Here is a 20,524-nt window from a genome sequence, read left to right on the forward strand (position 1 = left end):
GTCAGACCCCAGCCGCCAAAATGGTAAAGCAGATTGAGAGCGAGTATGCTTTTCAGGAAGCCTTGAACAGTGCAGGGGAGAAACTTGTACTAGTTGACTTCTCAGCCACGTGGTGTGGGCCTTGAAAAATGATCAAGCCTTTCTTTCATTCCCTCTCTGAGAGGTATTCCAACGTGGTGTTTCTTGAAGTAGACGTGGATGACTGTCAGGATGTTGCGTCAGAGTGTGAAGTCAAATGCATGCCGACCTTCCAGTTTTTTAAAAAGGGACAGAAGGTGGGTGAATTTTCTGGAGCTAATAAGGAAAAACTTGAAGCCACCATAAATGAATTAATCTAATTATGTTTTCTGAAAATATAACCAGCCCTTGGCCTTTGAAAACTTGTATTTTTTTTTATTTACAAAAAGGAAAGATCAAGTATGAAGACTCTATACCCAACTTCCACTGATTATAAGTGACAATAAAATATTAATTCTACCCTTTTTAAAAAAAATACAATATATTCTTTTTACAACTGATCTATCCAACACTAGATTAGAAATATGAAGAAGTAGAAATAGAAGAATGCACATTTCTTTATGCATTCACTACAGAAAGAATAAAGAAGTAAGACCTTTTATTTTGAAAGTACCATATATTTTTTTAGTTGAACCATATATTTTTTAGTTGAACCTGAGCTCTTATGGGAAGCCTTTTCTTCTTCTTCCTGGCTACACAGATGTGGACTTTATAGTAAAGTCTTCAGTGTTACATGAAGTATATATCCTTTACATTCTGCTTTTTGAATTTTAGTATTTTCTCATTTCAGACTGATTGATTCGATAGACTTTGCCTTATTTAACTTACAGGTATTAGAATATTTTCATGCAGCATAGGTCTGTTTTGACCTTCCAGAATTTAAAATGTAATATTGATTTAGTAACTAAAAAGGAAGATGTGAAATACAGACTTTGAGTATGTGTTCTAATAAGTACTTGTATGTACATATATGTGTATTATATAAAAGTATGCAGATAGAGATGCAACACTGTAACTAAAATATAATCAGCTAATACCAAGATTAGCTGGCATAACCTAATTCTCCACAAATAGCCCATGTTTTCTGGCTGATGTTATTTTCCCAACCTTCTTACTAGCCTTAAAATTCTTTGAATGGTTTCAAGTGTACTCAGAAATTAAATGTGAATGCTTTTACCTTGCATTTAGTTGATAGTGTTCGAGTCAGAGTCTTGTTGAAAACTCAACCTAGGTGCTAAATCAATATAGCACATCCCTGCTCTGGGGCCCGCTGTGGAAGGAAGCGAAGCCCTCTTGCTCTCGTGCAAGCATCGTTATGTGGGGGAAGGTCACTCCCACACGTTCTAGAAGTCCACTTTTATCACAGACCCATCTGCTGATGTGTTTATTCTGAGCTCACAGTCGCTCACCTTTCACTTACTTGAAGAAGATAAGGTCAAAACCTGAAAATTTGCTCAAAGAAAAACAGAGGCAAACATAATCTCTCCTACTGGAATACTGTCACAATCTGCAGTGAGGTTTAGAACCACAGACTAAAATTGCTGCTGAGCGATCACCAAGTGTGTGCCCCCGAAAGGTCAGCAGCTGCTGACACTCAGGTCTATCAGTGATAGATAGACCTCTGCCTCTCTCTGCCTCATTGGTGACTCAGCATCCCCTTTTGGCACTTGAAAGGCTTGAGCGTTCACCAGTTTTCACTTTCGTTATAACACGCAGAAGCACTCCTTTTTAAATAAAGACAAATGGTTTTAACTCATGCATGAAAAAACTTTTTCAAATGAAGTATTCATAATAACAGATCTTGAATATGTAACAGACATGCATTTAAAGCTTCCCTCAGGGATGGCGGAAACACTTACCTGGGTATATTTATTTCATAATATTCAGAGAGTAAGTTCATGCGGTAATAATGCATCTTAGAGTATTGATCTCCACCGGGCCTTTTCTTCACCTTCTTGGCCTCTCCCTCCAGACTTCCTTGCATTGCTCTTTCCTCGAGCCCATGCACCCCAGGGTTCTGTTCCTTGAGCACGCCCCGCTGCCCCCATGCACCCAGGCATACGTGCCCCAGACTCCGGGGCGTTTCCTTTCTGGTGGTGCCTCAGCCGTGTGGACTATGTGCAGGGCTGACCTGATCCTCTCTCTCTCTACGTGCTCTGTGTTTACTACCTTGACGTACATTAACGCGTCTTTCCGCCTACTTAGCCACAAACCGCAGTGGCATCCTAGACTTCTCCCTCTCCCTTCACCCACTACTCTTGGCTGGTCACGTTTTTCCACATCCGCGCTGTGATTCGTCGAGGTAAGACCTCATCCCCTTTGCTCTTGCCTCTGGGCAGGCCTTTGGCAGTTGGCTACTGGATTTCTTCATCTACCTCAGACCGACTTCCCCCTTTCCTCACTGTCCTCCCAAACCCCAGTCCCTTCTCTCCCTGCTCTCCTGGGAATATTTATAAAATGCCAAGCACGTCGTGTTAAGCCCGTGTGTAAAGTACTTTCCAAGCCGTCAGTCACTTACAGAAGAAAAGCCCCAGCACGATGCATGAGGCCCTTGATGGCTGGTAGCTCCTTCCCTTGTACCTTGTACTCCAGCCTTACCAAGTGATATGCCTTCCCCAAATACCCCACACTCAGAGGCTCTATTTTCCGTGTCTGTGTTCGGGCTGCTTCCTCGCTCTCGAACCTGCTGTTACTTCCTTCACCTGCCTCATCTCTTCCCTTCAGAACGCAAAGCCAGCCGTGTCCTTAGGAAGCCCTCCCTGTCGCCTCCTCCCCGCCTGCCCCAGGGTGAGGCGTCCCTTCAGTGTGCTCCCCCAGCCTCCTTGTCCACCTGTCTCCCCTGGACGACTGTGGACCTTTGGAGGACAGGCATTGTGTTAGTAGGGTCTGAGGCCCTGAAGGACCAGTGTGGTGGCTGACACATAGTAGGTATTCAAGAAAAGGTAATTTAAAGAAGGTGGTATTTTTCCAAGGTCTGATTGCCTCTCACACAGGTCCTCTGGAATATGCATTTCTGAAGCATCTTCAGTATTCCGTGCACACAGGGTAAATTAGAAAGCTTCTGTGAACAAGCAGTAGTTCCACTGGATTTCCATATTTCATATTTAAAAGACATCTTCTCTATTCCCAGTTATGTTCCATTTATATAAAATGAAGGAGAATGCTTTGAAAGCAGGATGTGCTTTCTGCTGCAGCTATATGAGGAATGTGTACAAGCTCCTCATAATGGAGCGATGCCCCGTCTAATACCACAGGTTCACAAACTTAATGGCACATTAGGATCACCTGGGGTGCTTTAAAATATACGAATGCTTGGGTCCCACATGTCTGCACAACTTGTGTATGTGTGTGTGTGCGCCCATGTGACGTTGCTTCCAAATGCTCTAAATGAGATTATGCTAATTGGCGTCATTATAAAGTCGTGCATTGCCATCTCAGCTGAGCCCTCGATCATAATCCGTTTTGCATCTGCACTCAGCTCCTTTTCCCATTTCTCCTGGCACTTGCTCTAAACATTTATCACTCTCCTACCACATCCCCACCTGTACTGTGTGTGCGTGTGTGCCCCCTGTGAATTGGTCTTCTGTTTATATAGCTCAAACAGCAGACCTGAGTATATATACCCTTCTGAAATTCTAGTTTTCCCCACATTGTACTTAATCTGATAATGTGACATAGCACTAAGGATCCTAATTGACTTATTGGATATTTTATTTAGAGCTATGTTGTGAATAACGCAACTCATGCTGGCTTCAACAGAGAGATAATTTATAATTTATTGGCTTCCTTAATTAAAATGTCGAGAGATAGATTTTGCATTAAACAAGGCTTGATTCAGAACTCAGAGGGAGTCACCGCCAGCAATCTTTGCTATATCACTTGGCAGTCTGATCTATCAGCTATTCTCAGGCTCACCTCCTTAGAGTTAGCAAAGTGGCTGCTGTAGCACCGTGCATCGCACCTCATGCCACCAAGGATAGAGGAGAGAGCAGGCCACTGTCCTGGGAGATCCAACTAAAGTCCCATCGGCCTGACTGATTTGCGTTGTGTGCACATCCCTGAGTTTGGAGTTAATGTGTTGGTTGATTTAAGCCAGCCAGGATTCTCACCCCAGTAACCAGGGGTGCAATTAACCACTTAAGCCACATTGACCACACACGTGAAGGAGGAAGGGGCAGGAGCGAATTCCCCAAGGAGAGAAGAATGAATACAGAAAAGGCAACAATGAATCTTCACAGTAATATAAATTATAATATCTATCCCTAAGGGTTTCATCAACATTTGAACAAGATACTTTTAATCTGAAGTGTCATGCATACATGTATAGTGAAATTGTTCGGTCATATCGGACCATTTTGAATTTCTAGTGAAGTGAATGCAAAAATACAGTTATATGTTTTTTAAGCAACATATTTTTATAAACAATGTAAGAAATCACTCTTTGTCATTGACTTTGTGAATTTATTTATTTATTTTTTTTACAAGAATAAAACTCCACTAAATATTAGAAGTATGGTAAATAGAGTCTGAAGAATTGACTTCCAGTTGACGTTTTGTCACTTGACTTTGGAGAAATTATTTTCTCTAATCACTAGTTTTGTTATCTGCCAGTTGCAGATATAAGTAATACCTGTCTTATCTGACAGTCATTGTATCAAATGCGATAATGTATGTTAAAGCATGTAATAAAAAGGCACAGCACAGTTAATTGTTATCTATTATTTCACTATCTCACCAGGTTGACTTTACCTGGCCAAAGAAAATATCATTATAATCAAAATGTAATTCTGTTTTACTAACACATTGCCTTTATTACTGAAAACCTGTTTTGTTTTTATTTTTGTTCTTGTCCTAAGCCTCCGAGTAGTTTATAAAAGCATATAATACTATATCTTCGGGCAAAATAGGAAGAACGGTGTTGTTCACCCACAAAATCTGAGTCATTGCTGCAGTTGAGAATAAAAGCCAGGGCTTCTGGGGAGCAAAAGCGAAGAGATAAACAGCCAAGTGCACAGCTTTCGTTTTGTAATAACGGAAAGTGTATCATTCAAGAGGAGTGACAACCTTTTCTTAAGGCAAATTTCTAAATAGAATGTGTCCCATCCATCTTGCTGTTAAGGGGCATTGAACAGCATAATGGACCACCGTTCCATAAAATTTACAAAACCCAGTAAGCTCTGAAGCTGTCTTGGACAGTTTTCAATAGAGAAGCACTCCAGCCTGGGTTTCAATCTGCCATTTATTCACTATGTAACGTAGACAATTTGCTTCACTTCTTTGAGCTAATCTCTAAAGTGGAGATTTTAAAAAGTAGTACCTACCCTGTGGGGTTATTAGAAGGAAGGAAAAAAGAGAATGTATGTGGGAGAGATGGGTATAGTGCTCTGAATGTAGTAAGTGCTTAATAAATTTTAGTGCTATAATTATCTTTACAACCTCCATCAGTAAACATTTGTTGTTATCATTAGATATCAAAGACTCTTAGCAGTGAAGTGACTTTATTGTAATTAAAGCATGCCCGTGATCGGATACGAGAACGTCCCACCAGGGTCCCTCAACTGGATAAGAATCTAACCGGCTGGAGATCTAAAGGAGAAAGATGAAAATCTTGTCCGGGTTCTCTCTGTGAGCTGATTAACTTGAAAGTCATTTTAGAACAGCACTGAGGCAGTTTAAGATACCATTAACAGGGAGAAGCCTGTGGTGGGAAGGGTCAGAAAGCTAACTAATGTGTGTGAACCCAAAGTGAACCCTATAATTCACACTTTCACTGACAAGACCTGCGCCTTACGATCTGCTCAGGTGTGTGTCGTCTCGTCAGTGTCCCATAGCCCAACTGACAGGGCCCGGCACCCCCGTACGGCCCCAGTGATGTCCTGCGGGATGCCGTCTCTCAGCTGTGCCTCTCACTCACCTCCCTCCCTCCAACACCTCCCCCCAAATAAGAAAGGACAGGGAAAAAACACAGAACGATAGTACTGATCACTCTAGATATAACCCCAAATAAGATGACCTGATGTGTGCCAATATATTGGTAATAGGTGGAGTTTTATGTTTGTCCCTTAAATAGTCAAAGTAATAGGGTATATGTTTAGAACCACTGAATGTTAGCACCGGGAGGAATTGTAAGGTCAGCTTAATACAGTGCTGCCTTTTTTTCTTCCTTCCTCGTTGAGATATGGAAACCAAGGCCCACAGGAGTTAAATAGCATAGGCAGCTGTCTAATAATAAAACTGTACCTTAAAATCCGATTTGCTCCTTCCTCATCTCCTAGGCTTTTCACTTCACCGCAAGATGTTTCTTTGGGTTTTTGATCATTGTTGTTTGTTTTTGTTTGTGGCTAGTGTTGATTTTCAATATTTGCATTCTGCAGAATGAAGCTCCTTTTATTTCCAGTTATTCTGCAATTCAGAACTCCAGTGCATTCCATCTGTTGGCAAACTGGACTTAACATTTGAAGCCCCTGAGGTTGATTTAAACTGGATTTGCTCAATGAAATGTGCATTTCTAGCTTACTTGGCTTTTATCAGAGGCCAGGCGTCCAGATCAGAGAAGTTAAAGTGGTTTAGTATAAGACCACTACTCTTGGGTTATATAGACCTATTGTGGGTTTATATAAAAGAAAGCAACTGTAGCTTTTCCCGTTTCACTTTTCTGCTGGCAAAAAGCCACAGAACGGGCCAGGCTAATGGTAATTCCTCTACTCCCTGGCAGACCTCCCATAGCCAGCCAGCACCCAAGGAATACATTGGCGAGGGTTGGAAAACCAGGGTAGCAAGACGAAGATATGGCAGAAATCACCGATGCCAGGACGAGAAAGACCTGCCAGTTCAGAACTGTCTTTGACTTTTTTATCCTAGTGCCGTAAGTCGCTTTCCCCTCTGCACTAGCTGCCGCAGTGGAATTTAAGAGAGTGTGTGCCCAAAGACTCCTTAACAGTACAGGGTAGTGCTTCTGAGACACCAGAGTTCAATAAGCAGCTACACAACAGTATATTCAGTCTGATGCCAACATTATGTATATGTGCTTCTGAATCATCTACTTTTTATATTAGGATTTACTATGCTGAAGAATAAAAGGAGTAAATATTCCTTCCTTTTAAAAAGGCTGTGACTGGGCCAAAGGAAATTTGGATGACTCTGGATTTTTTCAAAATCTGGTTGACTATAATAATTTTAAATGTATTCTCTGTTTTAAATATATCACTGGGGTGCCCAACTGGCTCGGTCGGTAGAGCATGGGACTCTGGATCTCAGGGCTGTGAGTTCAAGCTCCATGTTGGGTGTAGAGATGAGTTAAAAATAAAATCTTTAAAAAAAAAAAAAAAAATCAGTCAGTCACTGAATTTTGGAACTACCAGTTCTTCATGACAGGTAATGCCTTTAGGGTGTTTATTCAGTTACATCCAGTTCTAGAAAGAAACATAGTTTCTGTATCAGTTTAATTTTGACTCTCTTGTTGAACCATTTAATGGTATGTTCTTCTATGTTTTGATCACACTACTTTTCTTTCATACTGTGCATCTTCATTACGTTGGTGAGGTCCGTATCATTATATGTCTTTCAGGAAATCAACATGAGCAAGTCAAGAACTTGATACTGGCCACCCCATGTTCAGGTTTTAGGAGAAGTAGACCAGACCCAAATTGCATGAGAGGGAGTCACTCAAAAGACAGCTGTCATTTTAGCATTCCCAACACTGGAAACAAACAAACATAAAAACTCGATGGTTACTCTAAAATGCTATTGATCCATTCAGAGCATTTAGTTATTTATGTTAAATTTTCACTGATTTGAACGAGTGTTGAGGGAGACCTGAAACTCCCATTAATCACATCCTGAACTAAGAAGGCGCAGACCTGTCTACCTAATGTGTGCCCATAATGAACGTAATGTTAGTTGTTCGTTCAGCTTGCAAATCAGAGTCATACATTATGTATGCAAAGTCTGAATTAAGGAAAAATACTTTTAAGTATTTTAAAGGAGTACAGTTCATTACTTTCAAGTAATTAAACAAATTCAGTATTCCAAGGAGGAGTACGTTGTGATTCTTTTCATGAGTAGATAAAAATGATACGTGTTCTAAGACATCAGTAAGACTTTAAAAAGGAAAGTAGTTGTTAACCACAGAAAAATTCTTAACCTAGCTGGTAATTAAAATAGTACAAATTTAATTCACAATGAAGTGTTATTTTCACCTATAAGATTACTAAGGATTTTTAAATTTAGACTACCGAGTACTGGATGAGAATATAAATTTAAGAAAGAGCCTCAAAGTTCATATCGCTTAGCTCAGCAATTCAGCTTCTGAACATCTGTTCTAATGAAATAATCTTAAAGACCAAAATGCCACCTTTCACAGTAATGTCTACTGTCTTATTAAATAATAGGAGAGAGAGAGCAAAAACTTAAACATCCACCATTGAGGAGACTAGCTATATGAGTCAATCATAGTGTGTATGTGCCGTGGAATAATATCCAACCAGTAAATATTATTTATACAGAATTTATTACAGCGTGGGAAATGCTCATATTTTTAGGGGAAAGATAGTAACAAAATTTCACATAAGTTAGGGTGTCAGTCCTATATTAAAACAATGAAAATAGAAAAAAAAGCCCAATTTTTAATATCTCAAGCTCAACCATTCCACTTATGGTCTTGTTTATATTAATATGCATAGTCATTCCTGTTTACATTATTGCTACAAAGGTAAAAGCAGGCTGTTCTCTTTCCAGATTATCTCACATGTCAAGTTATGCAGGCCGTGATATAATTTTTATGGTAAAGCAGAAACATCTTTGGATTTTCCAAATATCTTCACTCCTATTAGCCTTTTATATTTGTGAGTTTTAATGTATTGTTTATCTCATTTTGCTACATAACTCTTCTGGAAGAAGTTTGTGTTCCTTGGCAATTTCTCCTTGCCTGCTTATCTGTCTCCCTCCCAAAACTGCCCAAAATCAGAATTCCAATTGGTATTTCAGTGACTAGTAGGAATTGGAACCCATATATTGGTTTTGATTTTTTTTTTTTTTCCTTTTCGGGCCCCACAGCGCATGGGGATTATTTAACATTTTCTAAGCACACAGGATCCCTTTACAAAGACAAAGCACTTTGTGTTCCTATAGTTATTTTTATGTAAAGCTATTAAAGGAACAGGAAGCATCTTCTTTCGGCCACCTTTCCCCCTACAACTTCCCCCAGAACAGTCATTAGCATTAAACATAACAGAGTTGAAACTTGTCTCCCACAGATTCCGCGGAGAAAGGCTGCAAAGTAACACTAAAGCATTTGGGGTTATTTGTACTAAAGTGCATACAAGGGCAACAGGGTGCCAACTCACGTGCTGGGCAGACATTGGTATCTGTGTTGTCACTCTGTGGCGTGTCCCATCCTAAATCATACGGGGAGTGGGTCCTGTTTGACAGATACTGTCATCAGTTCACACATTATTCAAATAATTTAAAAGCTTCTAATTTTTTTTTTTTTTTTTTTTTTAATTTTAAGGACCGGCTGTTTGGTTTGCCCGGGCTTTCTCAGCTCGGCTGCTCAGGGCTCCAGCAAGGAATGTTCCTGTGCCAGACTGTTTATCTAGCCAAGCCTGAGCTACGGCTTTTTTATCCCAGTGGGACACTGCAGCTATGTTCTTGGCGTTTTCTGCCTATTACCAGTTAGGGTCTGTGAACAGGATCTCCATTTGTGAGAACCTCATTGTGGATGGCACGCAGTGGTCTTTTCATTTTGATTGATGGTTCTGGTTCTGCACCATCTGGCTTCTGATAGGCTGCATTAATCATATCCTGAACTAAGAAAGTGTAGACATGTCTGTTTAATATGTACCCATACATAATGTAATATTAGTTATTCATTCAGCTTGCAAAACAGCCATAATGTATGCAAGGTCTTTATATAGTAAAACATAAATATTAATATGCGACCCATTAATGCTGTTTTTACTTGTACTAACCTCCCACTAGTACATTTGTTGATGAAGATTGAGGAATTAAGAGAAAGAAGACCATGTGTATATCTACGTGAACATATATAATCTTGCTGATGTTTTAAATGAATTTAGAGTGATATATGCCTGTAATACTTATCTTACCCATATTTAGTTTGTGTATCTGATTGCCTCTTAAAATGCAAGTTAAATGCAAGCTGCAACACAGATTCCCTTTTTCTCATGTGAACTGCCTGCATCCGATGTAGGTCATCTGTTTGCTGAGGTCACTGGGGGCTGTACGTGGCCCTGCTCTTTTGTGCTGCTCCCCCGGCTGGGCCCACTTTTGACACATTCTGGCCCCTGCTGTGTAATAACATCCAGAAAAGAGAGAGAAAAAGAGAGAGAGAGAGAGAGACCAGGAGAGGCAGGATAGGAATTCACAAGTCAAACAAAGTTTGCTCCAGATTTAGGACCATCATACTTATCAGTAGCTTAAATTTGGTTTCAGAAATTTGCTAGGACCTTTTCCAGTTAAGAGAGATTTAGTGTGCATTAATCATAATCCTTTCAGTACCTAGTGGAGGGAGGGTAAGGGGATTTAAATTCTCATGGGAAGTTACCTTGTGCAAAATTGCTAAAGCATATTTCTTGAGGTAGCAAATTAAAACCATAACTTCATAAAACACATTCTATGTTTTATTAATTATGTTTTGTTGTAACAGCACTATATTCCTCTGTGGTTACATCTTCTTGTATGTGCCCCAGATTCAAAGTATGTATTTTAATGAATTATACTATTGAAGAATGAGTGAAGATTAATGCTCGTGTGTTGCAGAATGCAAAATACGAACCACACTGTAACAGTAATCAATCATGGAATAATGCATGGGAAACAAGGCAGATGATCATAGTTTTCGCTGACAAATAAGTAAACTGCAGCTTCTGTGTGACACGTAATTTCAGTGAGGCTTAATTAGTCACATGAGCACGATGAGCAATACCCACGGATGCTCCATAAAATGAAACACGGGTACAAACTGACATTTTAACAGTTGAAGATATTAAGATAGCCTATATAAAATGGAAAAAAAAATCACTTTAGGAGTACAATCAGTAAAATTAAACATTCAGTTCATCCATTTCTTATTTTAAAGGTATTTTTAGCTGTTTCATCCAATACTTTAGATCCCATCATTGCTTAATTCATCCTATTAATTTTTTTTTTTAATACATTCACTGCTGAGAACACTGCATTGACAAACTGGAGAACAGAAAATCCATAATAAACAGGCCGATGACCATGAGAACATTGATGTAGTTCTAGGAATTTGTAAAAAGCCCCAATTTTGCTGTGAGAAGGCAGGGGTTACGCCTCGGCTCTGTCACTTGACTAGTTGGATGATGTTGGAAATGGGTTCAGGTTGACTGGCCTGTCTCCAGATTAGCCCTCCTTCTAAGATATAATAGTCTTAGTGAACCTTTTATCTAAAAGAAGGACTATCTTGAAGAACCTCAGACCTGATTTCTCATCTAAAAAATGGAGATCATCCCTGCTTCTGTCCACCTTTAGTGCTCACGAGGGTCAAATGAGTTCGCTGCATGCGTTATAAACTGTGAGATGCTATGAAAATATAGGTACTGTCATTTTTGTTCACTGAACTTCCCTGCATCTCCTGTGTTCTGTTCATGAGAGTTTGCACTGGGATCCATCTTCCTCCTGTCACAGTAAATCCGAGAGGCGGTGTGATGGTGAATCTATGTGTTTCCTGGTGCTTAAGGTCCTCTTCTTGTATGAGTTCCCTCCAGAGTTTACAGCAGAAGCTAAACACTCATTTTTCCCCTGTAAAAGGAGAAATACAGCATAACTTAATTTCCTTCTTCGGGCACATAGAAACTATTGGACTATGTTTCCTTAAAATTAAGGACATTCATTCTGAAGCTCGAACTGGACCGAAATGGGGGGGCAGGGGGAGCGCGGACTTTTAAACCAAAACATTTTATTAGTTCGGGGAGGCAGTGCCAAAATGACAGCTCTCAAAGGCCAGTGCACCACTTCCTCGTCGGAGAACAGGGGCCACGTGTTGTTGGGGGGCGGCGGGCAGGGACAGATGGACAAGTTAGCTCCCCTCTTCCACATGTTGTGGTCATTAGACTTCCATGCAAAACGCAGCAAATCCCCAGAATGACAAATACACCTCTTTCAAATACAGAAATAGCAAGACACAAGTCGTTTTTAAATGTGTAACGTTTTAATCAATCTACGCTGTTGTGTTTTTGCATTATCCTGAATAGATGGACATTTACATTACCGTTGAATCTGAAGCATTTGTTAATGTTTCCGGCTTGTGGGAAGGACACCTGGACATATGTATGGTTCTCCAGATCTGGGAAAGATGACTTCCATTCTGGGCTCTCTTTTGTGTACCCTTTGACTTTAGGTGGAATCAGGTATCCTCTGTACGCTGTACCTAGTATCCCAGAGCAGATTTCGATGTCTGGAAACGGTGTAACTCGTGCCCTGAAGTCAACATTGTCAGTGGCACTCACTCGTCATTGTATGAAATTTGACAACGAGTGTTCATTTGTTTGTTTAGCCAGTGCAGGCAGGACACGGAGAGCACGGAGAGAAAGTGTCCCGTGGTCCCATGTATCAACACACAGCATGTTGAGGAGAACAGAGGCGAACACAGCTAATTTTACTTCACACAGTCCTGTACAATACCACGAATACCACTGTTATTAATTACTGTAGTATTACTAATAGTGTTAACAACAAAGCGTAAGTATCTTCTAAAGGAACCCCATTATAAAAGTTTAACTGACGGTCATTTAAAACTTGGAAAGCACAAGGAACTCAGTACTATCATCACACCTGAAAAGTTGTGAGGACTGAGACTAATTAATTATTTGATTCAGATACATTTATTCCTCATTCCCCTAAGACCTAAAAATGCCCATGTGTTTTCCCCTAAGACCTATATGCAGAGGTGTGTCTACTGATTCTCCGAGGACATAATGGTCCCAACGTACCTTTTTGGGTTTCACATCTGTCTTAAATTAGAGCCCAAAAACTGAGCACATACCTGTCCAAATAACCGTCCAGAGCTTTTTCCTTAATAACACTGCGTTCTTGTATATTATTTCTTTTGACTCGATTTCAAATCATAAAGATAATTATGAGGAACTACTTCCTAGCTATCTCTCCTATGTTATAATAAATTATTTGCCCTCTACTTTTCCCAGAAGCCTCCAAGGTTATTGACAGTCCAGACTGATGGCTACCGTTGCCATCTCCTCACCACCCCACCCCTCCTAATGTGTCCTGTCCCGTCTCCACAACCATTGAATACAGTGATTGGAATAAAAGCAGGAAGCTACTGGAAGGGGCTGGAGGGTGGGACAGTCATGCATTATGCAGAGTTTGTCAGCATTAATGTGAACAAAAGGTCACCAAGACTCATCACATTTATAATGGGGAGGGAACATTTGCTTTCTAGAATTCCTTGTCTCATAGTTAACCTAGGATGCTGCAGTGATTTCTTTTCAAGTTGAAGATAGTGTTCTTGCTATATATATATATATATATATATATATATATATATATATAAAAGCTATTTATTTTTAGTAACAGTTGATCAACCTGTGTACTACCGGTTACGAGTTATTTCAGTTATTTACCAGCTGCACTTGACCTTCACTGCCAAAGGCGGATCCACTTTTCTTAACTTTCTTTTCCACAGCCTGTTACAGTTTTCAAATGGTAAAGCATGAAAAAGCCTTGAAATGATAAATATATGAGATATTCTAAGTATATGAGATACTTATCTTTTGAAAGAGTCTTTATTTTTATGATGTGGGGTTTTTTTAATGAAGCACATATAAAAATGTGAATTGGTTTTCTTTTCTAAAGCAATAATTTCATTATAATTCTTCATGAAGAGAACCTATTTGCGGGGTGAAATGACAGCACGATTGCTCTTTAAGCGCATTATTTTCAGATGGCAGAGACATAGGACCATGAAAGGAGAGTCTCTTAAATGGCTAATGTAACTAAATGTTGGACGAGATGGGGAGATGCTTGTCAGAGTCCAGGGACTTAAAGCCGTGGGTGTCCATATTCTTCCCAGGAGCAGAAAGTCTCAGTATCACAGCTATTCAACTTCCATTGCCCTTGTATTGTTTATAAACATCTCTAGAACCGTTCTCTAGGTAACACATACACGTGCCTGGTCCTCCGTGTTTCCTCCTTCTTTCTGTCTCATTTCCGTTTTATTCTGGGTGTTTTATTCATTTTCCCCTCCCTCCCTTGAACAGTAACATAGCGGTTCACCCTCATGTGTATTACCGGAGTCATATTTTTGTTTCAAGTGATGCTTGTAGCCCTCAACCCTAAAAGATCTGGGTAAATAAGTTTTTAGCCATCTACATCTTTTCATGCAAAAGAACACAGTTCCTCCAAATAAATTCAGGAGCTCAGCCATAGCAACCAACATTATCAGGGTGTGCGCATGCGTGTGAGTTCGGGGGAAACGATTGTTTTGTCATTTCAGCCACAGACAGCCACAACCCAAAGCTTTTTAAACACCCATTCTGTCATGGACATAGTTTTATTTCTAACATTTCTATAATCCACATTTGCTAAATCATCTAGGCAGCATGGTGTCTGTCAGTTCAAGTGAACCTAGCCTGGAATGGGCATTCTCTCACTTACCAGCTGTAAAACTTTGGGCACATTTCCTAATCTGTCCGACCCTCACATTTGTCATCTGTAAAACAGGGAAAATTCTGTCTACTTTTTGTGAGAAATAAATCTCTGAGAACAACTGATTCATTGTAAGTACTCATAAAATCTCTTACCCATTTCCTTTCCCTTCCTTCTAAACAATTACTATTTAATATGCTCAGTAGTCTAGACACTTGGAAATACTGAATTATTAAATATTTTCATGTTTTATTTCTCACATCGTTCCATGGCAGTTGAGAAAAATACATTATAATGAAAACATACACACATCATGGATTAGCTCAGGCAAGCCCATTTTTATACATCAATTCAAAGTCAGATCCAACCCTGGAGAAAATTGTGAAATAAAGTTTGCCTCTTCCAGCCATTGGTGTCTCCTTTACCCTTTGTGTGACCTTTTCATTGCCTGTGACCGCCACAACCTCTTGCTGTCTCCAGTCACCCACGGTCAAGACTGCTTTCAGGAAAGAATGTGATAAACACTTCCATTACGAGATATAAATTATTGAAAAGGGTCAATATGAGAATCTCCCTGGCTCTTTTCATGTTAACATAAGAGGAAAGGATTTAAGCCCAAGCATTAACTACTAATTGTTGATTCTCGCGTATTAATGAACTTTCCTGTTTTCTAACAGACTTTCTGGAACTTGTCAGTTATAAGTGTCCCTGAAAATTATAACTTTGAATTGGCTTTTTCCCCTCTCAGAGGTTACTTTTGATGACTTGTGACCCCAGCAAAGAGATCCACAAATCACTGGAAACCGTTCCCTTTGGGCAGAAGCCCATTATACTTTGTGACCGGGTAGTCCGGTCAAACGCATAGTGTCATCAAGGAAGGGCATTGGGAACAGAGCAGAGAATGGACTTACAGCACAGTTACTAGATGTGGGTATTTCTGGCCGTCAGCATCTCCTAAGAAAGACCTAATAGGGCTGGGAAAAGCAGAGAAAAATAAGTTCTGCCTTCGTTGCAAGATCAGTGTTATCGTGCCTTTCCTTAAAATCTTCACTTATGGAAAACACATGAAAGTGAATGAAAATCTCCTCAATGACTAGGATATATGTTACAGACAAGAATATTTTGTTTCTCCCAGATAAGTTAGAATAGTATTTTTCTCCAGAATCCATAATAAGGGGAACACTGGGAAGACTCACTAATTGTCAGGAATCTCAGCTCTCTGCCAAATTTCTGTGTCTTTCTGTATTGTCCTCTTCTGAAAGAGGATATGGGTCAGATACGAAAGATCAAGAAGCAGGAATAAAGAGGAAGCCAGTCAATTGCTAAATGTTCCCATGAAACATATGGATAATACACTGTCGAACACTGGGTTATATACTGTCGTGTGTGTTTACATAATTATGTCTAAGCAGCTAGACTGTAAATTTCTCATGGGTAGAGATGCCGTCTTATATTTTCAAATTCCCTGAAAGGAAACTCGCTAGTAGTTGACATTTCATAGGTTTGAAATAAGTACTTGCTGAGTGGAATTGAATTTATGGTGAAGTTCCTTGCAAATTACTCGTGTAGATGCCAGATATAAACACTAGAGGAGTTCAGTGTGATTTTCTTTGGAAATCCCTTGGGCGTGACTGATGGAGTTTTCCTCGGACACACCTTTAGAACAACATTTTATTTAATTCAGGCAAATTGGTACCACTGCATCTTCCTAAGAGACTTGTCCAGTTTTTGACCAAATCATCCATCTACCCAAGGTTCTCAACCAGGGCTGACGTCACCAGCACAGTACCCTGGCATTCCGTGCCCAGGGACCAGGGATGCTAAATATCTTGAACGTGGCACATCACAGCCCTTCACAGCAAAAAATTGTTTGCTCACAATGCCAATACACCTCACTAAGAAACACTGGATTCCTTATAGCTTTTGCCCTTCCTACTATTCAGACCTCATATTCCCACTCCCTCCTTGTACTCTACATTTAAGCTTTTACTGAGATACTTCTTGATCATACCAAGCTCTGTCTACTTCTTCATCTTTGCAGATTTTGTTTCTTCTGCTTTTGTCCTACTTTCTCTTCCAGTGAATGTCTTCTAATCCCTCAGGACTCAGCTCAGGCACCATCTCCTCCAGTAAGCTTTTGCTGGTTACAAACCCGGACTGGGATAAGAGGCACTCTTAGGTGCTTTCGAAGCACGCCGTGACATTTAAACCAGTGAATTATGGTTGTCTGTTTACTTTCTGCCTTTCCCTGGACTGGAATCTATTCAAGAACAAGTGGGATGTCCTAGGAACTTACCCAGTGCCTGACACACACTGAGCACTTAATGAATAATGTTCTGAATGAATGAATGAATCAGTGACATATTCAGACAAGGATTAGTTCATTCAGCAAATATTAACCATGCATTTTTTGTAACTTGGAAGCGTCCTGACACGGGGCATGCTAGGATATTGGCAACACTGGGTTTGTGGGTGGGGAGGAAGCCTTGTGCAAAGGTAGGGAAGCAGTAAGAGGAAGGGCTAGAAGATTCTCCGTACCGTGGGTCTGGCTCAGACTGGATACCCCTGGGGGCGGGGCTCAGCCGTTAAGCATCTGCCTTCGGCTCCGGTCATGGTCCCAGGGTCCTGGGATCGAGCCCCACATCGGGCTCCTTGCTCAGCAGCGGGGAGCTGCTTCTCCCTCTCCCTCTCCCCCTGCTTGTGTTCCCTCTCTCCCTGTGTCTCTCTCTGTCAAATAAATAAATAAAATCTTAAAAAAAAAAAAAAAAAAGAAGCCTGGATACCCTCAGTAGCTCCAAGACCATGAGTGGGACATGACAACAGGTGAGCCCTGTGCAGGGCTGTTTGGAACATGGTCAAAGAAGGCAAGTGCAGAAGCTGGAGTAAGATCTAGGGGTTTTATAGAATAATTTTAGATCTCTTGAATCTTAACAATAAAAAGGCTTTTTGACTTTACTTTTCTAGCCACTAATTTTTATTGTATTTTAGATGTAAATCAGTTCCTGAGGCATCTGAAATATTTTTCAAAAAGGAAAAGAAGAACAAAAGGAGAGAAGACTTTTTTTTAAGATTTTATTTATTTATTTGAGAATGCGCAAAAGGAGGGGGAGGGACAGAGGGAGAGAATCTCAAGCGGACTCCCCACTGAGCGTGGAGCCCGACATGGGGCTCGATCCCAGGGCCCTGAGATCAGGACCTGAGCCTTAATCAAGAGTCAGATGCTTAAGCAACGGAGCCACCCACGCACTCCCAACATTCTTTTCCGAAGCTGGTCTTCACCACAGGCCATTTGAGCATCAGTGGTCCAGTAGAGTGATGACTTTCTCACCAGGTTCTGTATTGGGTGCCGAAGAAGCAGAAACTTACTGCCAATTCTCTCCTTCCTTTCTTCGGCTCCTGGGAAGGGAATTGCTAACTTCAGAGAAGAGCAAGTGGTGAGGATTAGGGTCCCCTCTGACTGTCTAGAGTTCTGGATAAGACGGTAGCACCTGACCAGAGCTGCAGTACCAAGGGGAAAACCAAAAATAAAGTCTACCTGTGTGGCTCAAGCCTGCCCGTCAGGAACGTCAGGAGGAGCTCCACAGAAATTGGGGTGTCCAGTCTTCACTTCTAGCAGCAGGGTGTGTGGTAGCACGGCTAATTCCAACACCTGCCTCCCGGGGAGCCCGTGGCCACCACCGATGTACCAACCACCCTGGCAGAGATTGGCTCAAGAACTGAGTGAGGCCGGCCGGCTTCATAGGCTCTGGAGCTTCCTCGGCAACAGCTGAACAGGTCTTGGGAGGCTGTCGCTGACATGCCCAGGATGTGAGGAGCATCGTGCCAGGTATGACGAAGACTCAGAGATGAGCAGTTCCATTGAGCATTGGAACCAGAAGTTGAGGCAGGAATACAACTGGACCGCTTGAGGAGGAAAGGGAAGTAGACTTGGTAGTAAAGCCATCTTAAAGCATAAATATGAACTAGTTTGTGTGCAAATTTGAGCAAGGAAGTGTTTTTTTTACAGAATTATTACAAGAAGTTAGACACAATAATGGCAGTAGTGCCCTTATTGACTGTTAAATAAGAAAGAGAATGACCCTCAGAAAGATTGTTGATGTACAGCAGGCCTGAAGTGCCCAGTGATCAAACTCATAAGCTTTCCTGGCTAGAGTTCTAACTAGTGTAGAAACAATTCCTGCCAGACAGCATGTCTGCTTTGTTTGGAATAGAAGCATAAATATCTAATTTGCCTTGTTACAGAGAAGAATGCATGATCTATGCTGCATGTAGCCAAATAATCATTCCATCAGGCTCAAAAGGTAAAAAGGTAGTTAATTTGCTGATTCGGCCTATTCCTCATTCTCAGATGGTGAAATCAATCTGTAAGTTCATATTTTATTTAGTCATATTTTATTTCTTGAAGCCGAAAACACAAGTTTGCTAGAAGATCAAAAATAAAAGCAACCAATAGTATATATAGGTCAGTATACCATGATTTGGAAATTGAAAAAACACACACAGTGATAAATTTCTAAAAGTTTGTTTTTCCCTCAGCTTATCTCTATTTGGTAGGCTGTTTTTTTTTTTCTTTCTACCTAAGTGTTATATCATCAAAGCGAGTGTGTCTGTCATGATAAATGTGTCTCATGAATGCAAGGTAGAACCATATAAACCTTTAATATTTTCCATCACAAAAGCTCTTCTGTTAATTTCCTTGCTGGGCAAAAATGAAGATGACAGCCTCAAACAAAAGTTTTTTTGTTTGTTTTTAAGCAAAGTTGGCTTGATGTTATTTAAGTTAGAAATTGATATTTTGTCTTTTTTAATATACTGGGCTTTTATTTTTTAGCTGGTGTTGTCTTGCCAGCCAACTGCCATTCTGTGTGAGATGTTTCAGTTTCCTGATGTGTTTGTCATAAACAAAAGCAAATACATTTTTATTAAACCATAAAAATGATCAACTGTGCACTCTACAGAGAATGCTTGTGGGCAGCCTAATTGTTGAATACTGTTTTCTTTCCACATTAAGTCAACCCGAAAGACTATTGATTGCACCAAACACTGTTTCTTAATGCCATAATTCTCCAGACCCGTGTCTCCAGGGACCCCAGGCAGGAGAGTAATTGTGTAGCTTGCTGCTCTGTGTTGAACGCCCAGTGATAGCCTGTCTGGAATAGCTCAGGTCATAGAACAGCGTATCTCACTATGGCTGAACCGCCTGCTATTCCTGGATAAAGCGGAGAGCATTTCCTTATTTATAGCTCACGGAAGAGGGAGTTTGAAGGTGAAAAAAAAAAAAAAACCACCAAAATTTTAGTAGGCACATCATATTCGGAAAGACACTAAAATACTCTTCTCTGTGAATTTTAAATTTTGCCTTCATGCATGGAGATGTGCCCCAATCCTATTAACTACTTTGATTTGTATAGTGTTTCACACAAAGCACTTTACCTAAGAATCTTCTCAACACCACACCGTATTCTCTTGAACAATTAACATGATCCTCAGTTTTGTGATGGGTGAAAATGGGCATAAAATTGCAAGTTGTCCCATCAGTCCCATGGTGGGGGAGGTCAGATGACACAGAGCTTCCTCAAGCAAGTGTTTGGTATTTTTCCTTCACTAGCGTGGATACAAGGCCCGTGTATTCCATTAACAGCTATTTCTAAAACAACTACCATGTGGCAGGTTCCGTGCTGTGAGCCAGGAGCCCCATGTCACACACGCGGAACGGATTCTGCAAAGGGGCGGTTCGGACTGATGCACCTGTTCTCAAACATGAAGGAAGGGAGACCATGCAGGCTGGGGCTGCGGTGAGGAGGAAGACAAGGAGAGAGCCGTGGCTTCACCTGTTTTCAAAGATTTCCTGTTTTAAGTA

The 20,524-nt window shown here is 40.6% G+C and overlaps 1 protein-coding gene and 1 pseudogene across 1 annotated transcript in view; both read left to right on the forward strand.

Annotated features, from left to right (window-relative positions):
• Positions 1–20,524, forward strand: part of CDKAL1 (CDK5 regulatory subunit associated protein 1 like 1) — a 637,141-nt gene that overhangs the window by 535,308 nt on the left and 81,309 nt on the right.
• Positions 21–343, forward strand: LOC113927362 (annotated as a pseudogene).

This window comes from Zalophus californianus, chromosome 7, assembly GCF_009762305.2.
Source record: "Zalophus californianus isolate mZalCal1 chromosome 7, mZalCal1.pri.v2, whole genome shotgun sequence".
NCBI lineage: Eukaryota > Metazoa > Chordata > Mammalia > Carnivora > Otariidae > Zalophus > Zalophus californianus.